Source organism: Elaeis guineensis, chromosome 8 (assembly GCF_000442705.2).
Source record: "Elaeis guineensis isolate ETL-2024a chromosome 8, EG11, whole genome shotgun sequence".
In the NCBI taxonomy this organism is placed as follows: Eukaryota; Viridiplantae; Streptophyta; class Magnoliopsida; order Arecales; family Arecaceae; genus Elaeis; species Elaeis guineensis.
Window position 1 is genome coordinate 105,322,074 of NC_026000.2, and position 27,196 is coordinate 105,349,269.

Genomic DNA, 27,196 nt, shown 5'->3' on the forward strand with positions numbered 1-27,196 from the left:
TTAACCTGAGATCATTCTAAAGTATCCAAGATCAAAAGGATGAATTATGTGATAACCATATATATGAGTTTTGAAATATTGCGTTACAATAATTTGATCTATCTGAATATCGAAAACTATTGCTAGATGGTATCTCGATTAGTGCAGAAATTGATTCCTATACTACCGACTTAGTGTTTGAACCAATGGAGTCACGCACATAAGTCAAATAAAGTAGGAAAGAATTGATCTATGTTTATATGTCCAATTTGAAAGTACTTGACTTGATTGAACATATAAGCTAACTTGATTGAGAATTAAATAATGGGTCAAACAAGATTGAAGAGTTGACTATGTCTAGCTAGCACTACACATGAGGTTCAGATTCGATCATGGAGATGAACAGTTTCTGATCTATTATCCATGGAGCATATGAGAGATTGGATTTAAATATTAATTAATTTTAGATTAGATCTAAATTAATTATGCATAATTAGATTCAAAATCCAAGTTAGACTTAGTACAAAAGTCTTAAAGAGTTTGGGATTATTAGTCTTTCGAAATTATTTCAAACCAGCTTCGAATTAGATTCGAATCGAATTTATTTTGGATGAGATATGGGAATTTTCACTTGCACTGAGATTTTCTTCTCATGTGGGCTGACCGACACCTAGAATGGTGCTGGTTTGCGGCATTCCATGTGGGTAAGGGAGTGGGTGCAAATTGGTTGTCAAAAGTGATGGTAATTCTATCTCATGTAGGAATCCTTCTTTCATGAGTATTGGACTAATTCAAATTAGATTTGTGTTAGGACTCCTATACTTATTGAGTCATGGGATTCATTTATAAATAGAGAGGGTCTCTATGGATGCATAGCAAACAAAGCAGATTGAGAGAAGAGAAAAAGAGAGAGAGAGAGGCATGAGAAGAGAGAGTGGTCCCTTCTTCTCCTTGACCTCTCCCCTTGTTGCCGCCCATTCTCCCTTGGGCATGAGCTCTCTTTGGGTATCCCACCTACTGATGTGAGGTGTCACACCAGCATATCTCCTTCCTTATTTGTTTGGGTTGTGAAGTCGATTGGATCGGAGTTCATCCCACTTTCCTGCGGTGTCTGACGTGCATGCAAAGTAGAGGGTCTGCACATCTCCACCTCTGTGCAGGTTTATATTAGATTATTTGAGATTCGATCTCTAGTTTTACTACTAATCAGGTAAGAATTTAATGCTTAATCATGTAGATGAATGAAAAAATTTTTAGATACAACTTGGGCCTTCCAAAGAGAAACTGTTTCTTTTCCCTTCAACTGGTATCCGAGCAGTCTGAAATATATGCATGCATAACTAAATTTTTTGAGATTAATTATATAAGATGTAATTAAAAATTTTTATGAGATATTAAATCTAATTTAATTATATTTATATAAAATTTTTGATCTGATTTTGATTGTATTAGATGAGCCTAATCAATTGTTGATTGAGGTTGTTATAAGTTTGTTATAACAAAATTCTAATATTGTTGAATTTTTGATGGAATAACAATGTAAATTAAAAACTATTTTAAATTTATTTTAATAAAATTTTAATAATATTATTTTTTTTTTGAAGTTGGATTGATTTTATATCTGAAGGATCTATTTCGATGGATGTTTAGATCTGAATCCTATCGAAATTCAGCACTGCGTGAAAAAAAAAATTATCAAAAATTTATTTCTTATGCATTCATATTTGTATCTAATTAATTTTTTATATGATATCAAATCTAAAATTGATATTTTATAATCAGTATAAGATGTGTTTTGGATCTGATATGATATATATGATACATCAAATCTAATTGGATTAGATGAAGAACATAATTGATAAGATCAAGGATATGTTTATGACATAAAATAGTTTTGTCAATAATGACATGTTGATGTAATTATGTATAAAATTAGATTTTAAATCTTAGTAGTTAAGTACTTGGATTGATGAGATCACCAGACCATCTGATCATAGGAGATTGAAAAGATTAATCTCTCTTTTGCCTATTCGATGGATTCTCTTATGACATGTAATATTTAGATTATATTTAAAGTGATTTATGATTTATTACAATAAGATAAAATTTAAATATAAAATTATTTTAGATCTGAATTGTATGTTACATAAGATGTAATCGGTATAGATCTAAAAGTTATCATTATGCATGAGATGTATGTATGAAGTTTAGATCATACTTATGCATGTTTAATTATTAAATATATTATAAAAATTTATTTTCATGGATTGAAATATATGGTATGCTTCATTTAAAATCCTTATAGAATAGTTCTATAGACTAAAACATACATTTCACACACTTAATTATGAATTAAAATTGAATAATCTGGATTTGAGAATTGAAGATCATTAATACACTACATAAAATGATGGGCAAAGGGTTAGCATGAATCAGATCCTTCTAATGGGTCGAATCTAGGGTTAGAAACACATATGGACCATATAGAGAAATTGATTAAATCTAATTAAATATTGAATTAGATCATATCAGTATTTTTCTAAGTCAATCTCAATAGTTGAAGTTTGATCAAGTCCATGTGTTTGACCCTAATAAATGAACCATGATCATGACTTCGTGGTTGAGTCCGAATCTTTTGGTGAACCAAATCAAAACTAATTAACTAGTTGGTGTCTAAGGTAAGTTTGGTAGATTCGATCAAGTGGTTTTTAATTGGGAGCTATTCACCTAGATGCATCTACGTTGAGTTAAGGGCATATCCCTCTCACTGATCTCACTTACCTGACCAACATGATAGATTATGTTTGGATTAGGTCACTAGTCGATTTGTGCAGACCCATGCCATTAAGGTGAATCTGTATGATTGATTTAGGTGTCTTTAGATCAGCTTGTGTCTAATCCTTTATATGACTTGGTGAAGTCAATGAGAGGATTTGCAGCTTGCAGGTCGACTTCTTCTCTTATTCTCAGATCAACGAAATCAAATCTTCTAAATTATTAGGTCCATAAAGTGATAAAGTTATGAGATAACTTGATCATTGCCTCCCATTAAAGTGCATGATAATGAGTCCAATATTCCAAATAGGCATTAGAAGTGCCACACGTCTGGTGTCATTACATATTAAAATTGTCATTCATCATATGACCATCATGATATACCTTCAGATCAATGCTCAGGTTGGTCGAGCCACACTCGGGCCTAGACATTCATTTGTTAGATGCACTTGGTGTGTTATTTTAATGGTTGAGCCTAACTGAGATTTTTAGTGGAGGCATCACACACCTGCTGAAGGGATGCCTAAGGCAAAATCTACTTGCTAGAAGTTGTTTGGAGAAACAATTGGTTATGAGCCTACCTATGGATGCACTAAGATTGGTCGAGCCACACTCGGGCTTAAATACAGTCTGTGTGGATTCTAGTACCTACTAAAAAATTAGTGTAATTCCTCAAGTTAGAGGTAGAGGCAACCAATTCATAAAAATAGTGAGAGGACCTTTAGACTAAAGTCTTTAACTTTAGGATTAAAAATAATTCACATACTAATAGGCTAATATCTTTCCTTTTAGTTATGGCCAACACACCATCCCTCCATACGTTGTTGGATAGCGACAAGCTCATCGAATCCAACTTCGATAGCTAGTATTGAAAATTAAAGATCATCTTGGAGCATAAAAGGATTTTATATGTCCTTACGGATGAGGCACCTGAAAAATCTGCAGCCAATGCTCCTCATAACTATTAGATGTGTGCCCTAGATGCCAGATTAGCTGATACATTTCTATACAAATGTAAGGGCAAATTTATAATTTTGACTATAAATGAATAAAAGGGTTATTCTACTATCACATTGTGTACATTATGTCTGTGATACATGAAGGAAAAATCACCTTTTTTCTTTGTAGGATCTTCCAAATTTCATCAAATCTGAGGTTGAATAATTTAAAATTTTTTTATCCTACTCTATTTCAGATCTAATGTATGTTAGATCTAATTTTATTATCTAATATTTAAAATTTAAAATTAAATCTAAAAGTATGAGAAGTATAGACATACCTCAAGGGTAATCTGATTACCCTGTAGATGATCTCTGCACAACCCGAGGTTCTGATATAGCCACGCAAGCGTCTGGCCTCTACCAGTATCCACTCAGGTAGGACCTAGAACATCTTCTCCTCATGAATCTATGCTCCAAAAATTAGATCTCTATCTGATTTAGAAGTGCTTTAGAACTCCTTCTGAAGTTGGAGCAGCAGCCTGTCGAAGATGTCCTACAACCTTCTGTTCTAGGCATCACCACGCTTTGGATCTTTGCCAGATGGATGTCCAACTCCTTAGACGTGAAGAGGGGAGAGAGGAGAGCAGGGAGGAGATAGAAAAGAGGAGAGGATTCTTATTTTGGCTGGTTATTGAGCAGAAACATACAAACCTTAGGCGCAGACAGGGATTTTATAGACCTTGTATGCTGCGCAGTGCCACATCATTCGACCAATCAAAAAATTTCAATAAATTTTGAAAAAAAATTAATTGGTGGAGTGATGTCATCTGATCACATCAGATAAGAACCTCCACCCTCTCTCCTATGTTGGCACAAACTTTGGATAAGCACAAGCAAGGTGGCGCCAAAGAGTCCATGTTAATCAGGACTCTTTCATCTTTATCCATTTGGGGCGTCCACTTTAATCCTGATGGGTATAAAATACCCCCCGACCGAATTTTGTAAAAGACCAACCCTTCCAGGGTTTTTTCGGCTTTCGATTTTGTGTAGCATCTCTCTGACCCTCTCGACTGTCCGAGCTTCCATAATACCATGCGGACTTCTCCGACAATGAGCTTCTCCATCCATCTGTCGGGCCGCTCCAAAAGCTCTCTGGGCCTCACTATCAGCCGACCTTCTACAGTGATCAACTATTCTCCGAACTTCTTTCGGACTTCATCAATATCCAAGCTTCCCTGACAATGAGATTTTTACAGTAATCAGACTCCATCCAAGTTTCTACGGTAGTCGACCGCCTTCAGGATTCCAACCGAGCTCCTGCGAGAGCCGAACTTCTACAACGAGCGGTCCACTCCGAACTTCTACTACGAGCGGTCTACTCTGAACTCCTACAGCAGGCGGTCTACCCCAGATATCTACTGTAAACAAATTTTATTCGAGCCTCTACTGTAAACACATTTCTTTCGAACTTCTATTACAGGTAGACTTCAGTCGAGCTTCTTCGTAGCCAGATCCCACGACAACCGATCTTCGATCGAGCTTCTACAATAGGACAGGACCCACCAGCCAGGTCGCTACTCCGAGCTCCCACGACAATCGATCTTCAACCGAGCTTCTACAATAAGCGGTCTCCTTTCAGACTTGTACAAGAACTAGACTCCATCCGAACTTTCATAGCGGATGGATATCGGACGAGCTTCTACAATAGACAGACTCCAGCAGTTGGATTTCTACAATGGCCGATCGCCTCCGGTGTCTGCCGAACCTTCCCAATGCCATCTGAGGTCCACCATCGGCCGACCCTCCACCAGATTCTACATGAAACCGGACTTCTCCGATGGATAATTTTCAGACGAGCTTCCACATCAGGCAAATCCCAGACGGATTTCTCTAGCAATCGGACTCCTATCGGACTTCACCAACGAAAAGTCTCCATCCAAGCTTCTACAGCAGATGACTCCGCCTGTGGCATCAGCGCCTGAGGCATCCGACAATAGTAGACTCATCAGCAGCCTCGAAAATATCTGAGCTTCTCCTAAATCGATGGGATAGAGAGCCATTTCGCTCGATCAGACATCCCAGCCAAGCTCCAGCCGACAGATTCGAACTCTCTGACAAGTCACGATAATGGCCACTACCCTACTCCACTCTCTACAATGGATCCCGTGTGGCTCCACCACTCTCTGATGAGTCACGACAACGGACACCACTCCACTCTCCGTAACAAACTCCACGTGGCCCTGAACGACCCCTGATGCCACTACTCTCCGTAACAAACTCCGCACGGCTTTGAACAACCCACTATCAGGCAATTACAGACGTCACTGTCAATCAGTTACGCTCTCCGTTTATAAAAAGGGAACCCCAGATACGTTCTTCTCTAAGCTCAAAACTCTATCCCAAAACTCTGCTAAAATTTCCACTCGAGCACTCCATTTCTGTTGAGACAGAGTACTGACTTGAGCATCGAAGGATCTTGCCGAAGCACCCCCAACTCTAGTTTAGACTTCCCTTGCAGGTTTCGATGGCAACCGCGGTCATCTCAACTCCAGCAACTTCGATTTCGGCAGAATTCTGCACCAACAGAATTGGCACCAGAGGAAGGGAGGCTGTGTCTTCGCAGTACCCTTGTTCTTAAAAGAGTGCTCAATGGGACTATCTCCAGTCATCTTCTCCGACGTCCTCTTCTCCTTCTCCTACTAGATCTCCACTTGATGCCTCCCCGAAGGCATCCACCAGGCGATCCACGGCCTCCGTGGTCAGATCTCAGGCTCCGACCATGCCTCCAATTTTCTAGGCTCTTCCTCCTCCCTCGGTAACGACGGTCGATATGGAGTAGTTTGACCTGCTGGTTCAGCGGGTCAGAGGCCTCACCGAAGCAGTGCAGACCATGCAGCAGCAGCAACAGCCACAGACGTCAGTGCGGTTGGAAAGAGCATCATCGGAGTTCCAAGATCCGGTAGTAGGGCGGGCCACCTAGGCCAGTCATCCTATCTTCCCCGAAAAGAGAAATTCGAGGGTGGAGAGCCCTTAGTCTGATCACGATTCCACTCCCGAAGGATCCCTACCTCCACTCTATCGGAAGACCCTCGAGACTCACAGTCGAGAGGACCTCCTGGATCGAAGGCTCCAGGAGATGAACCGACAGATCGAAGAGCTCCACCACACTCCCCCTGATTATGGTAAGGACATCTGTGCTGACCCTCCTTTCTCTCAAATGATCATCAACACCATCTCTAGAGGGCCCCGAAAGAGAGTGACCGGTGGATCGGCCGGACCGCTCAAGCGGCAAAGAATTGAAGGATCTATAACCTTTACTGAAGAAGATGCCCGGGAGATCCAATTCTCCCATAATGATGTGGTTGTAGTTTTTTTAAATATTACTGATTATGATGAGTGTCGCATTCTTATTGATAGTGAAAGCTCGGTCGATATTTTATTTTACGATGCATTCTCAAAAATATCCATCCCTGATGGTCGGTTAGGGCCGATTAGCTCCCTGTTGGTAGGGTTTACTGGCGATACAGTGCCAGTGGAAGGAGTAATAACCTTGACTGTAGTTGCAGGTCGGTATCCAAAACAATCTAGAGGCTGGTGGATTTCCTAGTAATGAGGGCACCGTCTGCCTATAATGCAATCCTCGACCGACCTAGCCTCAATGCCCTTCGAGCTGTAGTATCGACCTACCATTTGAAGTTGAAATTTCCTACTAGCCAGGGGGTCAGAGAAGTCAGAGGAGATCAAGCCCTGGCAAGACATTGCTACAACATAGCCCTTCAGAGAAAGGGACATCCGACCCCTATCCGGTTGATGGATTGGACACTCGCGATGATCTTGCTGAAGAAAGGGGTGAGCCAATTGAAGATCTTGTCTCAATTCCTTTAAACGATGGGAATGAAGAGCACGTGGTGAAGATCGGCTCCAACTTGGGAGAAGAGGTACGGACACAGCTTATCAACTTTTTACAAAAGAATGTGGATGTTTTTGCTTGGGCTTCGACGGACATGCCAGGGATCGATGCTGAAGTTATAGAACATCGTCTGGCTGTTGATCTCGAACACCGGCCGATGAAGAAAAAAGTTCAAAGTCATGCGTCGGAAAGGTAGATGGCAATAGCTGAGGAAGTTGATAAACTCCTGAAAACTGGGTTCATCAGAGAGGTTAACTATCCAAGCTAGGTTTCCCATGTGGTCCTGGTTAAGAAGGCGAATGGTAAATGGAGGATGTGCATAGACTTCAAAAAGCTAAATAAAGCCTGTCCGAAGGATAGTTATCCTCTATCCAGAATCGACCAATTAGTGGATGCAACCTCGAGCCACGAGCTTCTCACTTTCATGGATGCATTCTCCGACTATAATCAAATTTGGATGGTGCCAGAGGATGAAGAAAAAATTGCTCTTATTACTAACCATAGCCTTTATTGTTACAGGGTCATGCCTTTTGGCCTCAAAAATGTAGGGGCGACCTATCAATGGTTGGTAAACAAGATCTTCAGAGAGCAGATCGGCTGCAACATGAAGATCTACATGGATGATATGTTCGTAAAAAGTAAATCCTCGATGAACCATGTCGTCGATCTTGAGGAGACCTTCAGCACCCTTCGAAAATACATGATGAAGCTGAACTCAGCCAAGTGCGCTTTTAAAGTAACCTCAGGAAAATTTCTGGGCTTTATGGTATTGGGGCATGGGATCGAAGCAAATCTGAAAAGATTCACGTCATCCAGGAAATGACTGCTCTGAAGTCAATAAAGAAAGTTCAGCACCTTACTAAGAGAGTAGCGGCCCTAAACCGCTTCGTCTCAAGATTGGCCGAGCGGTGCCTGCCTTTCTTTCAGACTCTCAAGCAGCCGAAGAACTTCTGTTGGACCTCTGGATGTCAGCAAGCATTCGAAGAGCTGAAGAACTACCTCAGCTCATCTTCACTATTGGCAAAGCCTGAGCCTGAAGAGGAGTTATTTTTGTACCTGGCGGTCTCCCCTGTGGCCCTTGCAGCAGTTCTGATTAAGGAAGAAGCAAAAATTCAATGACCGATCTACTACATAAGCCGAGTATTGAGAGACACGAAAACCAGATATACAAAGTTAGAGAAACTAACTTACGCCTTGTTGGTTGCAGCTTGGAGGCTCCGACCTTACTTTCAGGGACACACCATAATACTGCTCACCGACCAGCCGATCAAGATGGTTTTGCATCGAGCGGATGCCTCTGTGAGGATAGCGAAGTGGGCAGTCGAGCTCACGGAGTTCAATATCGACTATCAATCTCGATCGATAATAAAAGTTTAGATATTAGCAGACTTCGTGGTGGAATGCACTATCCCGGAAGAGGCTGAACTTGGATGAGATGAAGCCGACAACCCAGGGCTCCAGCCAAACTCCCCTGAAGAAAGGACAGATCTCCCAGATGGTTTTTGGGCCCTCTACGTGGATGGTTCTTCCAACATGTCAGGCACAGGTGCGGGCCTGATCTTGGTCAATCCAGATGGAATTATCGCGAAGTATGCGCTGTGCTTCGAATTTCTTGCGATAAATAACGGAGCAGAATATGAAGCTCTGATTGCGGGACTAAGGATCGCCAAAGAGTTAGAAGTAGATCGGCTTTAAGCCTATAGTGACTCCCAATTAGTAGTGAGATAGGTCAGCAAAAATTATGAAGCTCAGGAGGACAGTATGGCCAAGTATCTAGAAAAGGTAAGGGAGATCATCCCTACCTTCGGCAGCTTTAATATCAGGCAGATCCCAAGAGCAGAAAATACCAGGACCGACCTTCTCTCCAAGTTGGCTACACTGGCCCCGGCCGAATTGCCTAGGAAAGTCTTCTTCAAAGTTTTGAAGTGCCCAAGTACAGAAGAATCATAGCTTGTGATGGAGATCAGCCATGAATCCAGTTGGATCGACCCATTGGTTGCATACCTCAAGGATGGGGTTCTTCCTCCTGATGCAAAAGAAGCTTGAAAGCTTAAGAACCAGGCCTCCCGATATATCCTTTATGAAGGCAAGCTATACAAGAGGTCATACTCTTTGTCCCTCCTTAAAAGCCTTCGACCTTCTGAAGCCAACTTCGCCTTGAGGGAGGTACATGAGGGAGTCTGTGAAAGTCACCTGGGGGCTAGATCTTTATCCCACAAACTGCTCCGACAAGGCTATTACTGGCCTACCATGTACCATGACTCTGTCGAATATGTCAGAAGGTGTGATCGATGTCAGAGATATGCGAATATCCAGAGGCAACCTACCTCCGAGCTTACACTATTGAGTGCCCCATGGTGGTTTGCGCAAATGGGGAATGGATATCCTCAGACCTTTTTTCATGGCATCCGGACAGCGAAAGTTTCTCTTGGTGGTAATAGACTATTTTACCAAGTGGGTCGAAGCTGAGCCTTTGGCAAAAATCACAGAATCTAAAGTGCAGGACTTCGTCTGGAAGTCAATTGTCTGTAGGTTCGGTCTACCCAGAACCCTCATTACTGATAATAGGCGATAATTTACTAGAGCAGGGTTTGCTGAATTTTGTGAGGACCTAAATATCTCTCATAACTTCACTTCGGTAGCCCATCCGCAGGCAAACGACGAGGTCGAGGTGACTAACAAGACTCTGTTGCAAGGAATCAAGGCGAGACTTGAAAAAGCAAATGGAACTTGGGCAGATGAGCTTTATCATGTACTGTGGGCATACCGAACTACCCAGAGATTGCCCACGGGGGAGACCCCCTTTGCCTTGACCTTTGGGACAGAGACCGTGATCCCGATTGAACTCAAGCTCCCGTCGGTGCGAGTCGTGGCATTCGACGAGCAGCGCAACCCACAGGATCTCAAGGCCAACCTCAACTTTTTAGAAGAAAAGCGGGAGACAGCTCAAGTTTGGATGGCAGCTTACAAGCAGAAAGTAGCTCGCTACTATAATTCTCGGGTCAAAAGCAAAGCTTTCAGAGCGGGGGACCTGATACTTCAGCAAGCCGCTGTCTCACAACCTCAGAATCAAGAAAAACTTGCCTCGAACTGGGAAGGCCTATATGAAGTTAAGGAGGTAGTTCGGCTTGGAACATACTATCTAAAAGAGCTTGGGGGAGTGGAGCTTCCACGACCATGGAATTCGAAAAATCTACGGATGTATTACCAATAACTTTGCCTTCAATAAAAGTTTTATATTTGCATATTTATCCTTTTAGCATGAGCTTATAATGACAGAAAGTAATTTTCTCATTCAGTTGAAATTAAGAATGTTAGGAATAGGAGGAGAACCTCGTCCTAACATTAGCAAAGTCGAAGGCCCGTTACTTAGAGACCGGATGAGGGGAGAGGCCTTTGCAACGGCCCTTATGTGCTCTCACAGCCTTGTTAGGAACAGGAGGAGAACCTCATCCTAACATGAGCAAAGTCGAAGGCCTGGTTACTTAGAGATCAGATGGGGGGAGAGGCCCTTGCAACGGCCCTTATGTGCCCCCACAGCCTTGTTAGGAACAAGAGGAGAACCTCATCCTAACATGAGCAAAGTCGAAGGTCCGATTACTTAGAGATCGGATGAGGGGAGAGGCCCTTGCAATGGCCCTTATGTGCCCCCACAGCCTTGTTAGAAATAGGAGGAGAACCTCATCCTAATATGAGCAAAATCGAAGGTCCGATTACTTAGAGACTGGATGGGGGGAGAGGCCCTTGCAACGGTCCTTATGTGCCCCCACAGCCTTGTTAGGAACAGGAGGAGAACCTCATCCTAACATGAGCAAAGTCGAAGGCCCGGTTACTTAGAGACTGGATGGGGGGAGAGGCCCTTGCAACGGTCCTTATGTGCCTCCACAGCCTTGTTAGGAATAGGAGGAGAACCTCATCCTAACATGAGCAAAGTCGAAGGCCCGATTACTTAGAGATCGAATGGGGAGAGAGGCCCTTGTAATGGCCCTTATGTGCCCCCACAACCTTGTTAGGAATAAGAGGAGAACCTCATCCTAACATGAGCAAGGTCGAAGGCCCGATTACTCAGAGACTGGATGGGGGGAGAGGCCCTCGCAATGGCCCTTACGTGCCCCCACAGCCCTATTAGGAACAAAAGGAGAACCTCGTCCTAACATGAGCTGAAACTAGTTGTCGAGAACAAGAGGAGAACCTCGTCCTGACATAAACAAAGACCCAGTCGATCAAGATCGGATGAGGAGGGAAGCCTCCTCAACGGCTCCTCTACGCTCTCATGACCCCGTTAAGAGCAGAGGGAAAACCCTCACTCAAACACAAAAAAAAAAGGGGGAGATGAAAAGGGAAAGCGACGAACTACGCCAGCGATAAGTGAAAAACAAACTACATCGAAGACCCGAGGGACCTCATCTCAACAAGGAAGGATACTCCTATCAAAAATCCCTCAGCCACTAAAAGGGAACTCGGCACAGGTCGAGGATAAATCGACTTCCTCAAAGTAACGAGAAGTTTGGGTTCCCAAGCTCGAGCACCAGGAGGAAGCGTCAAATTCAAATGGCCTTGAAAAGACCTACGGTCACAAACAAAAAAGGCAAATCAATGCGACGACGATCGGGAACCTTCAAACAACTTGGCATCGAACAAGACAAAAGATAAAAGAAGTTCGATAAACAACGACTCAAAGCAAGAATAGACGAGGAATCACAAACAAGACCGATGCCAAACAAGACGGAAGACAAAAGAAGTTCGGCAAACAACAATTTAATACAAGAATGGATAAGGTAATGGAATTTTTTTTTTCATTTCATTAGTGAAGTGTACATTACAAAGCCTTGAAGGCCAAAGAGAGAAACAACAAGAAAGGAAAGGAGTACAAGGCGAAAGAGCTCCAAAGAAGCTCGGTACCATCAGACTTTAAACTCTCAATTTCAACAATCGTCGAGGATTGCTTTAAGTACCCAACTTCTTCTTCCAACCCCCCTTTGGATTAACAATTACTCCAGCATTATCTTCGAAGTACATGTAGATGCCGTCCTCTTTGTGCCATGGCTTTCGCTGCCTCACAATGACAGCGGGCATGACCTTCTTCCTGAGATCGGGTTTCCTCTTCTTTCTGACTTCTTCCAGTCCTCCTTTGGCTTCCCCCCTCTGCAGGATCGGGAAGTACTCACGCTCGAGGATGTGTCACAAATGCAGGCTCTGGGTGATCAAGGTGAAATACGGTCGGATCTGTCTCTTCTATCCTCGCCTTCATCGCCAATCCAAAAGCTGCAGCGCCTTCCTTCTTGTGGGCTTTGAGACTCTTGGCTGACATCCAAGCTGCATCCATGTCCATATCGGCAATGAAGGAGGGACTGAAGGAACTCCCGTGCAAAGTGAGATCCCCGAAGGGGGGAGGCGGGTTTAAATAGGCGATGGGGTCTGGTGCAATAATGACTACAGGACTCCTCTGGCTAGTTTATAACAGTCGCGTGGCCCATTCACTGTGGCAAGCGGCTAGAGGTGGCCGACAGTTGGTAAAACCATTATTGCACCATACCTGGGGCAGCACTCCAGCGAGAATTCCAAAAAGAAAATATCTTTTTTGAAGAGGCTCCAGTACCAGCATGTCGAACGTCAAAATATCTGGCAACCATCGAGTGCGAAAATCGAGGGGGGCAACTTCGATCATGAGAATTTCTCTATACTTCCTTCATTCGGAACCCAAACTCGAAAGTAGGGGGACTGGTGTTGGGTATAAAATATCCTCCGATCAAAGTTTGTAAAAGATCGACCCTTCCAGGGCTTTTTCGGCTTTCGATTTTGTGTAGCGTCTCTCTAAACCCTCTCGACCGTCTGAGCTTCCATAATACCATTCGAATTTCTCTGACAATGAGCTTCTCCATTGTTGCCCAGCTATGCAACCCAAGAGGGGGGGTGAATTGGGTTTTTAAAAATTTTAAGCTTAACTAATTACTTATGAAAAGTATTTGTTAAAAGCTTGATGAATGAGAAGAAAGACTTTAATTCAAGATTAATTACCTAAAGCAAGAATGCAAGGATATAATAAAGAAATAAAGAGAAACAATAAAGCACACCACAAACACAAGGATTTATAGTGGTTCGGTGCCAACCTTGCACCTACATCCACTCCCCAAGCTCCTACTTGGGAATTTCAATCCACTATACTTGTATTCAACCCGAATACAAACGTCGGAAACTCCGACACTAGCTATCCCAAGTTAGTCCACTTGTTTCTCGGATACAAGCCAACCCAAAACACTCCGATTTTAGGTTCGGATCAACCTTCCCTTATTTTGGAAACCCTCCAAAAACAAGAACAATTACTCACAAAGAGTAAGACAGTTTAGAGCATAAACAAGTACAAGAATAGCTCCTTAAATGAGCGAATATAATATTAAATATACTTTACTCAAATGAAGAAGCCCCTTTTTGGATTTCCTCAAGGTGGATGAAGAGTTGAATGAATGCTTGAGGAGAAAGTGAACTTTGATTGAAGACTTCTTGAAGGCTTTGAAAGAGCTCTTGATCAAGGTTGAAAAGTTGGCTTGAAAAACCTTCTCTTTGAATGCTTTTGAATGCCCTTTTGAACGCTCTTGATTTTCTCTTTCAAAATCTCTTGTATCTCTCGTGTATATTGTAGATCTCTTATATCTCTCGTGTATTTTGTGGATCTCTTGTATCTCTCATGTATTTTGTGGATCCCCCTTTTTTGTTTTTCACCTTTTGAAACCTTTTATAGCTTTAAGAAACAAGGAAAAATATTTTAGGCAGAAAAAGAGCCGTTAGAGCATTTTAAGGGAGCATTAAAGGTAATTAAAATGGGAAAAAAACTAGCCGTTGCGGATAATTTCCGTCGCAGGGGTCGACTCATGAGTCGACTCATGCTTCAGGAGTCGACTCATGAGTCGACTTCTGTTGCAACAGCCAGAAATGTTGGTTTCTGGATTTTTTGGCCCAAACCAGCAGAGGTCGACTCATGAGTCGACTCATGCCTTGTGGGTCGACTCATGAGTCGACTCACAGATCGTGCCAAGCCAAAAAACCAGCATGCCAAGGGAAATTTTAGCGTGCCAATCAGCTCATTGTGCCATGAGTTGACTCATGAGTCGACTCATGCACTTCAAACATTCATAACTTCAGAAATATAAGTCCAAAAATAATGAAATTTTCATCAATAGATTATAAATCATTTGTTCTACCAAATGATACTATCAAATTAGGATTTTAGTAAAATTATGATTTTGCCCCTGAAGAGCATAAAGACTTTTTCAAATAAAAATATTTGTATCCCTTCAATCTGCTTTGTAATCATCAAAATCAATCTAGGAGCAACAATCTCCCCCTTTTTGATGATGACAAAACACTTGAACAAAAGCATTTATGTGAATACATTATAGATTTATATGCTTGAAAAGAGTATGATTCTTTTGGCATGCGATATGAATGGTCATATGCAAGAATAGTTTGCCCATTTGCTTAAAGATTTGAAGATATGCTCATTGAATTATGTGATTTTGGTGTTAGAGCAGAAAACTTATTTTTGTTATCAGAGCAAGCTGTATTTTAAAAATTTGCTCATTCTCATTTGATTTTAGTTTTAGCATCAGAGCAAAAAATAATTATGTGCTTTAATTGCTTTTGATACAAAAAATAATTATGTGTGCCAAAGCATGTTTAAGAGTTGATTTGGAAAGTGTATTAGATCATTTTGAGTTTAAGATGTATCAGAGCAAGAGAAAAATAAATTTTGTAATGTATCAGAGCAAGAAAAATAATTTTACAATGTTATCAGAAAAAAATTTACAATGTATCAGAGCAAGTTAAAAAATTTTAAGATGTATCAGAGTAAGTTAAATTTCTTAAGATGTATCAAGGCAAGTTGAATTTCTTAAGATGTATCAAGATAAATAAAATTTCAAAAGATGTATCAGAGCAAGTTGGAATTTTTAAGTATATCAGAGTATATTTAAATTTTTAAAGCAAATCAGAGCATATGTAAAGAAGTAATTTAAAAGTTACTTATTTGCATTGTACTTAGCATTGTACTTTTGATATTGTTCTTTAAATTCTCCAATTCATTCATTAATTTCTCATAATTTGTAGTTTTGCTTTTGATGGGTTGCTTTTTCTTTAATTGCTCATAATTTATGGTTTTGCTTTTGATGGATTGCATTTTCTTTAATTATTTAATTTCTCTCCCTTTTTGACATCATCAAACATGGTTAACTCCTCCTTTTTCTGAAATATTATTTAATTTCTCTCTCTTTAGAGTTTATCACAGATGTTTGCTCCCCCTTAATACAACAATTATTAACAGCAAACAACAACAAAGAGAAGACAATATTTCAACAAGGAGAATATATATAACCAAAATATGATCGACATCATTACAAAAGGTAGAAATATAAGTAAAAGATGATACCATAAAACCATAATTGTTTCAATACATAGTTCATAATATAAAAGTCAACCAGCTAATTGTCAATACATGGCCCCAAAATACAGATCCTAGAACAAGACACTAAAACCTAGGATCTAGTAATGATCATGAGAAGTCATGGATCGGAGTCATCAGATATGGGATGAGAAGCTGATGGATCTCGATCAGAAGTGCATCCTCTACCCCATCTGCCTCTGGCACGAGCAGGAGAGCGAGATGAACTGGGTGGCTGAGAACGCTGAGAGGCTAAGGACTGAACAGAAAGGGTGAGTCTGATGGAATCAAGTACGTTCAGTGCTCTGAAAACAGACTGAAGTAGAGCAGTGAACTGAGTGGATGCATGCTCACTCGATCCTCGGATCTCTCTCCTCAGTAACTCATATCCACCCTCCAGTGCTCCTCTGAGCCTGCCAGCCTCTGCAGTGAGGTCTGTGACCTCAATAGTGGACTCCTGTTGCTGAGGATGGGCCAAAGCAAGGACTTGCCCCTGCAAGTCAAGAACTCTGCCAGTCAGTCTCTAGACGGTGTCCTCAAGCTGCTGAATCCGGATGGACTGATCTGATATCATCTGAAACACAGTGGAGATGTGGAGAGTCATGGTCTGATCAGAAGAAATGGCTCCTGGTGCAAAAGTAGTACTGCTCCACTGACTAGATAGCAAAGAAGCCACACGCTGTGATATTTGCTCGATCTGATCGTCAGCCAGTCTGAACTCTGATTGACGTGCTCTGCTCTCTGGTTGATACACTGGTGTGGGCATCCTAGTAAACTCTGAAGGGCCAGCCTCTGTATCAGGAATGAACTGGATATTTGGTGATGCTGTCCTGAAGTCATGGACAGGAGATGATGGACCTTCTTCTTCAGCTCTATCTTCAGTTCTGTCTTCAGCTCTCTCCTCAGCTCTCTCCTCAGCTCTTTCTTCAGAGCCCTTGATCCAACCACCATCAGTCTTTGTAAATCCCATTCGGTGCAGGGTGTGTTGGTTGAAAGTGTCCACATGAGAGAGCTTAGTAGAAGCCTCCCCCTCACAGCTAACTCCAAACCTCCTAAATACTCGAGTAAGGGCCATACCATAAGGCAAGTGTGCCTTGGATCTGTTCAAAGTCTCTCTCATGGCCTCTATCATAAGTGCAGGGAGGTTCAGGGGGGTCTGAGTGATGACATGAAACATGATACAAATATCTCTACTGGAAAGTAAATCATGCCTACCACTCCTAGGAAAGAAGAGCTTCGTTACCATCTGATGCAGGATCCTCATCTCAATGGACAAAATCTTTGCTTCCAATTTATTTAAACTTCCTGAGTAAGTTTTCCCTAGAATAACTCTGATCCCCTCTTCTTTTACTGGGAGTTCCATATAAGAGTAACCCTCACTAGGCAACTGAAGTATTTCTCCCAATATACTAGAATCCAAGCAAATATCAATACCCTTGACTGTTGAAGTCACTGACCCATTTTCATAATGTAGATTCTGGTAGAATTCTCTAACTAGGTCAACATAGGTGACTTCCTTAAGGGAGCAGTAGAAACCCCATCCTTGGTTTTTAATCTTGGTTGCAAATGTAAAACCCTCCTTTTCAAAGAATCGAAAATCTATATTCTTCCGGTTTCAACTTTTCTATCAGATAGAGGATTCTTACTGGGGCTTAGGGAGGATTGAGGAGGACCTTGAGCAGATACTGAAGCTGGAGTGGGAGCAGTGGAAGACTGAGCAGCTTGCCTTTTCTTTCGGATATTTTCTTCAGGCTCACGGACTGACTTTCTTCTTTGGAGAAGCTTTATCTTCGGAGCCATATTCACTACAGTAGCAGGCAAGGAGACTTGGAGGAACAAGTGAATGAGTGGAGGAGGGATCACAAGAGAGTGAAGAGGGATTTTGGTGGAGAAAAGAGGTGGATTTGGGAAGAACGGTGAAGTGCTAGGGCACGCTCCAACCGTGCCAAACAATGGGAGAAAGCACAAAAATTCCTTTCCAAGGTGGCGATTTTTGGTGGAGAGGAGGAGGGAGAAGTGCCTCGAACTAGATCCTTGGATTTGGAGCAAAAGGAAATGGAGAAGTCGGCTTTTGGAAGGAGGAAGATGAAAGGATGAGTCGTCTCACGAACAGGATCCCGTATAAAAACAATGAGCCCGTGAGAAGTTTGAGGAAATAACAAGTTTGCCATTGAGTCGACTCATGGGGGTCGACTCATGAAGTTCAGAAATTCAGAAAAAATGTGAATAAATTCCAAAAAATTTAAATTTTGGGAGAAGGAGTTTTGCTCAAAGATAAGATTTTAGAATAATAAATTTGAGCTTTTGGGATCAGGATAGATGTTGAAAATTGAGCTCTAAGAATTTTTGACATCAATTCTTGGAAATTGAGAAAAATTTAGGCATATGGATCTAGAATTCCTAGATTTCTCTTAATTTCACAGAATCTATCCTCACTAAGGGCCTTTGTAAAGATATCAGCTAATTGATTTTCAGTGCAAACATATTCATGAATTATATTTTTGTTTTGAACATGTTCTCTTATAAAATGATGTCTTATTTCAATATGTTTGGATCTTGAGTGTTGAATTGGATTTTTAGATAGATTTATGGCACTTGTGTTGTCACATCTTATTGGTGTTTCATTAAGTTTGATTCCAAAGTCTTCGAGTTGTTGCTTAATCCACAAGATTTGAGCACAACAACTTCCGGCTGCAATGTATTCAGCCTCAGCCGTAGACAGTGCCACCGAATTTTGTTTCTTGCTAAACCATGAGATTAGGTTAACTCCAAGAAATTGACAGGTTCCACTTGTACTTTTTCTATCTAATTTACATCCAGCAAAATCAGCATCTGAATATCCTAATAAATCAATTTGTGAGTCCTTAGAGTACCATAACCCTAGAGTTTGAGTACCATTTAAGTATCTAAGGATTCTTTTAACAGCATTCAAATGAGATTCTTTAGGATTAGATTGATATCTAGCACATAAACAAACACTAAACATGATATCAGGCTTACTTGCAGTTAAATATAATAATGAGCCAATCATACCTCTATAGTATTTTAAGTCTACACATTTACCTTCATCATCCTTGTCAAGCTTACATGAGGGACTCATTGGTGTGCCAATTGGTTTGCAGTTCTCCATTCTAAATCTTTTGAGTAGTTCCTTGGTGTACTTGCTTTGGGTGATGGAGATTTCTCTTTTGATTGTTTGATTTGGAGTCCGAGGAAGAAGGTGAGTTCTCCCATCATGCTCATCTCGAACTCCCCCTGCATAAGCTTAGCAAAGTCTTGACAAAGGGATTCATTAGTAGACCCAAAAATTATGTCATCAACATAAATTTGTATAACTAGCATATCATTTTGATTTCTTTTAACAAAGAGGGTTGTATCTACATTACCTCTTGAAAAACCATTATTTAGTAGAAATTTGCTTAGCCTATCATACCATGCTCTAGGTGCTTGTTTTAATCCATATAAAGCTTTATTTAATCTAAAGACATGATTAGGAAAAGCATGATTTTCAAATCCAGGGGGTTGTTCTACATATACTTCTTCAGCAATATATCCATTTAAAAATATACTTTTAACATCCATTTGAAATAATTTGAATTTTATAAAACAAGCATATGCAAGTAGAAGTCTAATAGCTTCTAATCTAGCAACAGGTGCAAAGATTTCATCAAAATCAATTCCTTCTTCTTGATTATATCCCTTAGCAACCAGTCTTGCTTTATTTCTAATTACATTTCCATGCTCATCTAATTTGTTTCTGAAGACCCATTTTGTGCCAATTATTGAATAATTTTTAGGTCTTGATACTAAGGTCCAAACATTATTTCTTTCAAATTGATTAAGTTTCTCTTGCATTGCATTAATCCAATTATGATCATTTTCAGCTTCTTCAAAAGTTTTAGGTTCAAGATGAGATACAAAAGCACAATGATTAACTACATCTCTAAGTGAAGAACGGGTTTTTACCCCATGCATAGGATCACCAATAATTAACTCCTTAGGGTGGTTGTGAACATACCTCCATTCCTTGGGTAGGTCATTTGTACCTTGAGGTTGTTCTTGAATTTCTTCACCTCTTTCATCTTGTTTGTCTTCTTGATCCTTGTCTTCTGGAGTTGCTGAATCTTTCAGAGTGATCTCCTTCATACCTTCTATTAGTGGATCTGCATCATCAACACCCTCATTCTTCCTTGAAGAAAGATCGTTAGATTCATCAAAAACAACATGTATGGACTCCTCAACTACTAAAGTTCTTTTGTTGAAAACTCTAAATATTTTACTAGTGGAGGAGTAACCTAGAAAGATTGCTTCATCTGATTTTGCATCAAATTTACCAAGTTTTTCTTTGCCATTATTTAATACAAAACATCGGCAACCAAAAATATGAAAATATGCAATATTTGGTTTTCTTCCTTTCCAAAGTTCATAGGGGGTTTTCTTTAAAAATTGTCTAATCAAAGCACGATTTAAAATGTAACATGCTATGTTAATTGCTTCCGCCCAAAAATATCTTGGAAGGTTGCTTTCACAAAGCATGGTACGGGCCATTTCTTCTAAGGTTCTGTTTTTCCTTTCAACTACCCCATTCTGTTGGGGTGTCCTAGGAGCAGAGAAGTTATGGCCAATTCCATTTTCATCACAAAAATTTTCAAAGTCTTGATTTTCAAATTCAGTTCCATGATCACTTCTAATATTTTGAATTGAAAACCCTTTTTCATTAGTGACTTTTCGGTGAAATTTAGTGAAAATATGAAAAGTTTTATTTTTGTGTGCCAAAAAGAAAACCCAAGTAAAATGAGAGTAATCATCTATAATTACAAAGCCATATCGTTTTCCTCCTAGACTAGTGGTTCTAGTTGGTCCAAATAAGTCCATATGCAAGAGCTCTAAAGGTCTAGAAGTTGAAACAGTATTTTTGGATTTAAATGAAACTCTAGTTTGTTTACCTAATTAGCATGCATCACAAATTCTATCCTTTTCAAAATTCAGTTTTGGCAAACCAAGAACTAATTCTTTTTTAATTAATTTTGAAAGAGAATGCATGCTAATATGTGCAAGTCTACGATGCCACAGCCAACTAGTCTCATTAACTTTAGCATTCAAGGATACTAGGCATTGCATGTCTAATTTGGCTAAATCATTCAAATCTATCATATAAATATTGCCATGCCTATGTCCTATAAATTTAATGCCATCGTTAATAGGACTAGTCACAATGCAAACAGATGATTCAAAAATAACTTTATACCCTTTATCACAAAATTGACTAATGCTAAGTAAGTTATGCTTTAAACCTTTAACTAACAAAATATTTTCAATGTATTTGGAGGGAGTGATACCAATGTTACCTATCCCGATGATCTTTCCTTTGCCATTATCTCCAAAGGTGACCATCCCTCCATCCTTAGCATCAAGCGTGATGAATTGTGATTCATCACCAGTCATGTGTCTCGAGCATCCACTGTCAAGATACCATTTCCTGTTTCCTCCTTGGGATGCTAGACACACCTGCAAGCAAAGGTCAAGTTTCTGTCTTAGGTACCCAAGCTTTCTTGGGTCCTTTTAGGTTAGTCAAAATGGTTCCTTTTGGAACCCATATTTTCTTTATAGTTGTGTTTGCAGATTTGTTAATAAGGCATGTGTATGATTTATGTCCTATTCTACCATATTTGAAACAAGTAATATTTGTAGACTTGTTACTTGAATAATAAATATTCTTCAGAAATTTTTGTTTCTTCAAGGGGTTATAGCCAAGTCCAGCCTTATCATATACAGCTTTTTGATTATCAAGAATCATATTTAATTTGTTTGAACTTAAGGTGAACTTATCTACTATAGGTTTCAGCTTGTTAATTTCATTCTTTAAGCTTTGATTTTCTTGAATCAAGGTGGATTTTTCAATTGAAAGGTTTTCAGCTTGTTTCACTAAGGACTGATTTTCCAATTTCAGTTCTTTATTTTTCATCCCTAGTTTCTTTAATTCATCAATTAAATCATAGAATGCTTCATGCAATTCTTCAAAAATAAATTCACTAGGGGATTCAGAAGTTACCTCATTTTCGTGTGCCATAAGGTACAGGTTGGCTTGTTCTGTTGAGGTTTCCTCATCGGAGCTTGAGTCATCACTCGCACTCCAAGTCGCCATCATTGCTTTCTTTTTGAACTTTTTGGGACCTTTCTTCAGTTGTGGACATTCGGATTTGAAATGTCCCGGCTTCTTGCACTCGTAGCATATAAGGGTTGATCTTTCTCTTTCTCTTTGCTTTGTTCCCCTTTTGTGAATGACTTCTTTCTCATCCCCTGTTTCCTTTTTCTTAGAAACTTCTTAAATCTCCGGGTAATGAGTGCCATCTCTTCATCCTGTTCTTCATCTTCAGTGTCATCCGTTTCATCATCAGGCGAAGCTGTGGATTTGAGGGCAATGGTTCTTTTCTTTTTGACTTCATCCTCTTGATGTTGCTTCATGCTAAGTTCATGAGTCATCAAGGATCCAAGAAGCTCTTCTAGAGGTAGAGTGTTCAAGTCCTTTGCTTCTTGGATGGCAGTCACCTTGGCTTCCCAAGTTCTTGGCAATGACCTGAGAATCTTCCTTACAAGCTCACTGTTAGTATAAGATTTGCCAAGACTCTTCAAACCATTAATTATATCAGTAAAATGAGTAAACATAGCAGTTATGGACTCATCATGCTTCATTTTAAACAATTCATATTTATGCACAAGCATGTTTATTTTAGACTCTTTTACTTGATTTGTTCCCTCATGGGTTACTTCTAACCTATCCCATATTTCTTTAGCAGATGAACAAGTAGAAATGCGATTAAATTCATTTGCATCAAGTGCATAATAAAGAACATTCATAGCTTTAGCATTTAATTGTGCCAATTTCTTATCAACCTCATCCCATTCTTTCTCGGGTTTGGTTGACTCCTCACCATCTATAATCTTGGTGAGTGTGTGAGGACCGTTCACTATGATACTCCACATATCATAGTCGAGTGCTTGTATGAATATCTTCATCCGAGCTTTCCAGTAGGTGTAATTAGACCCATTGAAAAGTGGAGGTCGGTTGGTAGATTGCCCCTCGACTAGAGAAGTACCGACATGGGTTGCCATAGATCTTTGGCTCTTTGATTGTTAGATCAAAGAAGGGCTAGAGCACCGGGCTCTGATACCACTTGTTGCCCAGCTATGCAACCCAAGAGGGGGGTGAATTGCGTTTTTAAAAATTTTAAGCTTAACTAATTACTTATGAAAAGTATTTGTTAAAAGCTTGATGAATGAGAAGAAAGACTTTAATTCAAGATTAATTACCTAAAGCAAGAATGCAAGGATATAATAAAGAAATAAAGAGAAACAATAAAGCACACCACAAACACAAGGATTTATAGTGGTTCGGTGCCAACCTTGCACCTACATCCACTCCCCAAGCTCCTACTTGAGAATTCCAATCCACTATACTTGTATTCAACCCGAATACAAACGTCGGAAACTCCGACACTAGCTATCCCAAGCTAGTCCACTTATTTTCTGGGTACAAGCCAATCCAAAACACTTCGATTTCAGATTCGGATCAACCTTTCCTTGTTTTGGAAACCCTCCAAAAAAAGAACAATTACTCACAAAGAGTAAGACAGTTTAGAGCACAAACAATACAAGAATAGCTCCTTAAATGAGCGAATATAATATTAAATACACTTTACTCAAATGAAGAAGCCCCTTTTTGGATTTTCTCAAGGTGGATGAAGAGTTGAATGAACGCTTGAGGAGAAAGTGAACTTTGATTGAAGACTTCTTGAAGGCTTTGAAAGAGCTCTTGATCAAGGTTGAAAAGTTGGCTTGAAAAACCTTCTCTTTGAATGCTTTTGAATGCCCTTTTGAATGCTCTTGATTTTCTCTTTCAGAATCTCTTGTATCTCTCGTGTATATTGTAGATCTCTTGTATCTCTCGTGTATTTTGTGGATCTCTTGTATCTCTCGTGTATTTTGTGGATCCCCCTTTTTTGTTTTTCACCTTTTGAAACCTTTTATAGCTTTAAGAAACAAGAGAAAACATTTTAGACAGAAAAAGAGCCGTTAGAGCATTTTAAGAGAGCATTAAAGGCAATTAAAATGGGCAAAAAACTAGCCGTTGCGGATAATTTCCATCGCAGGGGTCGACTCATGAGTCGACTCATGCTTCAGGAGTCGACTCATGAGTCGACTTCTGTTGCAACAGCCAGAAATATTGGTTTCTGGATTTTTTGGCCCAAACCAGCAGAGGTCGACTCATGAGTCGACTCATGCCTTGTGGGTCGACTCATGAGTCGACTCACAAGTCGTGCCAAGCCAAAAAACCAGCATGCCAAGGGAAATTTTAGCGTGCCAATCAGCTCATTGTGCCATGAGTTGACTCATGAGTCGACTCATGCACTTCAAACATTCATAACTTCAGAAATATAAGTCCAAAAATAATGAAATTTTCACCAATAGATTACAAATCATTTGTTCTACCAAATGATACTATCAAATTAGGATTTTAGTAAAATTATGATTTTGCTCCTGAAGAGCATAAAGACTTTTTCAAATAAAAATATTTGTATCCCTTCAATCTGCTTTGTAATCATCAAAATCAATCTAGGAGCAACATCCATCCATCTATCGGGCCGCTCCAAAAGCTCTCTGGGCCTCACTATTAACCGACTTTCTACAGTGATCAACTATTCTCCGAACTTCTTTCGGACTTCATCAATATCCGAGCTTCTCCGACAATGAGATTTCTACAGTAATCAGACTCCATCCAAGTTTCTACGATGGTCGACCGCCTTCAGGATTCCAACCGAGCTCCTGTGAGAGCCGAACTTCTACTACGAGCGGTCCACTCTGAACTTCTACTACGAGCGGTCTACTCCGAACTCCTACAGTGGACAGTCTACTCCAGATATCTACTATAAGAAATTTCATTCGAGCCTCTACTGTAAACACATTTCTTCTGAACTTCTATTGTAGGTAGACTTCAGCCGAGCTTCTTCGTAGCCAGATCCCACGACAATCGATTTTCAACCAAGCTTCTACAATGGGACAGGACCCACCGGCCAGGTCGCTACTCTGAGCTCCCACGACAACCAATCTTCAACTGAGCTTCTACAATAAGCGGTCTCCTTTCAGACTTCCACAAGAACTAGACTCTGTCTAAACTTCCATAGCGGATGGATATCGGACGAGCTTCTACAATGGACGGACTCCAGCAGCTGGATTTCTACAACGGTCGATCACCTCTGGTGTCTGTCGAATCTCTCCAACGCCATCCGAGGTCCACCACCGGCCGACCCTCCGTCAGATTCTTCATGAAATAGGACTTCTCTGGCGGATAATCTTCAGACAAGCTTCCACATCAGGCAAATTTCAGATGGACTTCTCTAGCAATCGGACTCCTACCGAACTTTACCAACGAAAAGTCTCCATCCGAGCTTCTACAACAGATGACTCCTGCCTGTGGCATCAGCACCTGAGGCATCCAACAATAGTAGACTCATCAATAGCCTCAAAAACATCCGAGCTTCTCCTAGATCGATGGGATAGAGAGCCATTCCACTCCATCAGACATCTCAGTCAAGCTCCAGTCGATAGATCCGAACTCTCCGGCAAGTCACGATAACAGCCACTACCCTACTCCACTCTCTGCAGTGGATCCCGCATGGCTCCACCACTCTCTGGCGAGTCGCGACAATGGACACCACTCTACTCTCCATAACAAACTCCACGTGACCCTGAACGATCTCTGACACCACTACTCTCCGTAACAAACTCCGTGCAGCTCTGAACAGCCCACTACTAGGTGGTTACAAATGTCACTGTCAATCAGTTATGCTCTCTGTCTATAAAAAGGGACCCCCAGATACGTTCTTCTCTAAGCTCAAAACTTTATCCCAAAACTCTGCTAAAATTCTCACTCAAGCACTCCATTTCTGTTAAGGCAAAGTACTGACTTAAGCATCGGAGGGTCTTATTGGAGCACCCCCAACTCTGGTTTAGACTTCCCTTGCAGGTTTCAGTGGCGACCGCGGTCATCTCAACTCCAGCAACTCCGACTTTAGTGGAATTCTGCACCAACAAATCCAATTGGGCTCACATCATAATCTGATTATGGCACCCAATTCAATGTGGTTTAGGCATGTGGATACTCCACAAATATTCTCCAATGAGCTCTCTTCTGTTTAAGACCCATATGTCAATATTTAACAGATGTCCTAAAATAAAATTGGCAGGTATTAGAATTTAGCAGGTGTTATCTTAAATTCATCTCATGAATTAAGACAAGACTATTCTGAGCTGAACAAGCTTCATTTAGACTGAGAGAAACTTTTTCAAAGTTTTCTGGATGAGTCAAATCACATTTGGCTCAGTAGAGATAGAAAAGATTACACGAGAAGAAAGTTAAGCTCAATCGTGTGCTAGCACGATTTTCTTGAACCTAATTGGATCTTATCCAAATCAATTGGGTTAGTCCAATTGATGACATCCAGACCCTAACCCTTATTTGTGTGACCCAGTTAGGTTCAATTCCATATGGTAATGAGACATATCGTGATCGCATCATCGACATCATCGAAACTCCTTTCGATGGATCAGAACTCTTCTGATTCAGACAATTAAAATGATCGATCATCAATATCGTTCTAATTGCTTCCAAAATCTACCAGTGACACCTAGCAGTATATGGTTACAACCCATGAGAACTGAAGATGAACCTCTCAGTGTAGCTACTTGTGTGATTGAGTTCCTCTATCAAGAGTTCCGACTGAATTAGGGTTAAGGTGAACTCGTCAAACCCAACATCAGTCATATGAATCAATCGATCGATTCGAGTCTGATGTGAAATCCTAATGGAAAACTCTTTTTCATTATTTCACTCTGCCATGGCCATGGGCTTAAGGACTCGACCTTTCGATCACCACAGGACTACTCCTCTCTTCTATCGAGGTTGATAGATCCCATCTTGATGCGACCTAGTTCCTACAATGAATATGCTACAACCAACATACACCTCAGGGTTTCGAATGGCTAGGAGACTGAGTTATGGTGTAGTCAAACAATAACACACTCAAGGTGAACTATCGATGCACCTCAGGTCAAAGAACTAGACACACAACTATAGTATCGAGCTAGTCATCGATGAGA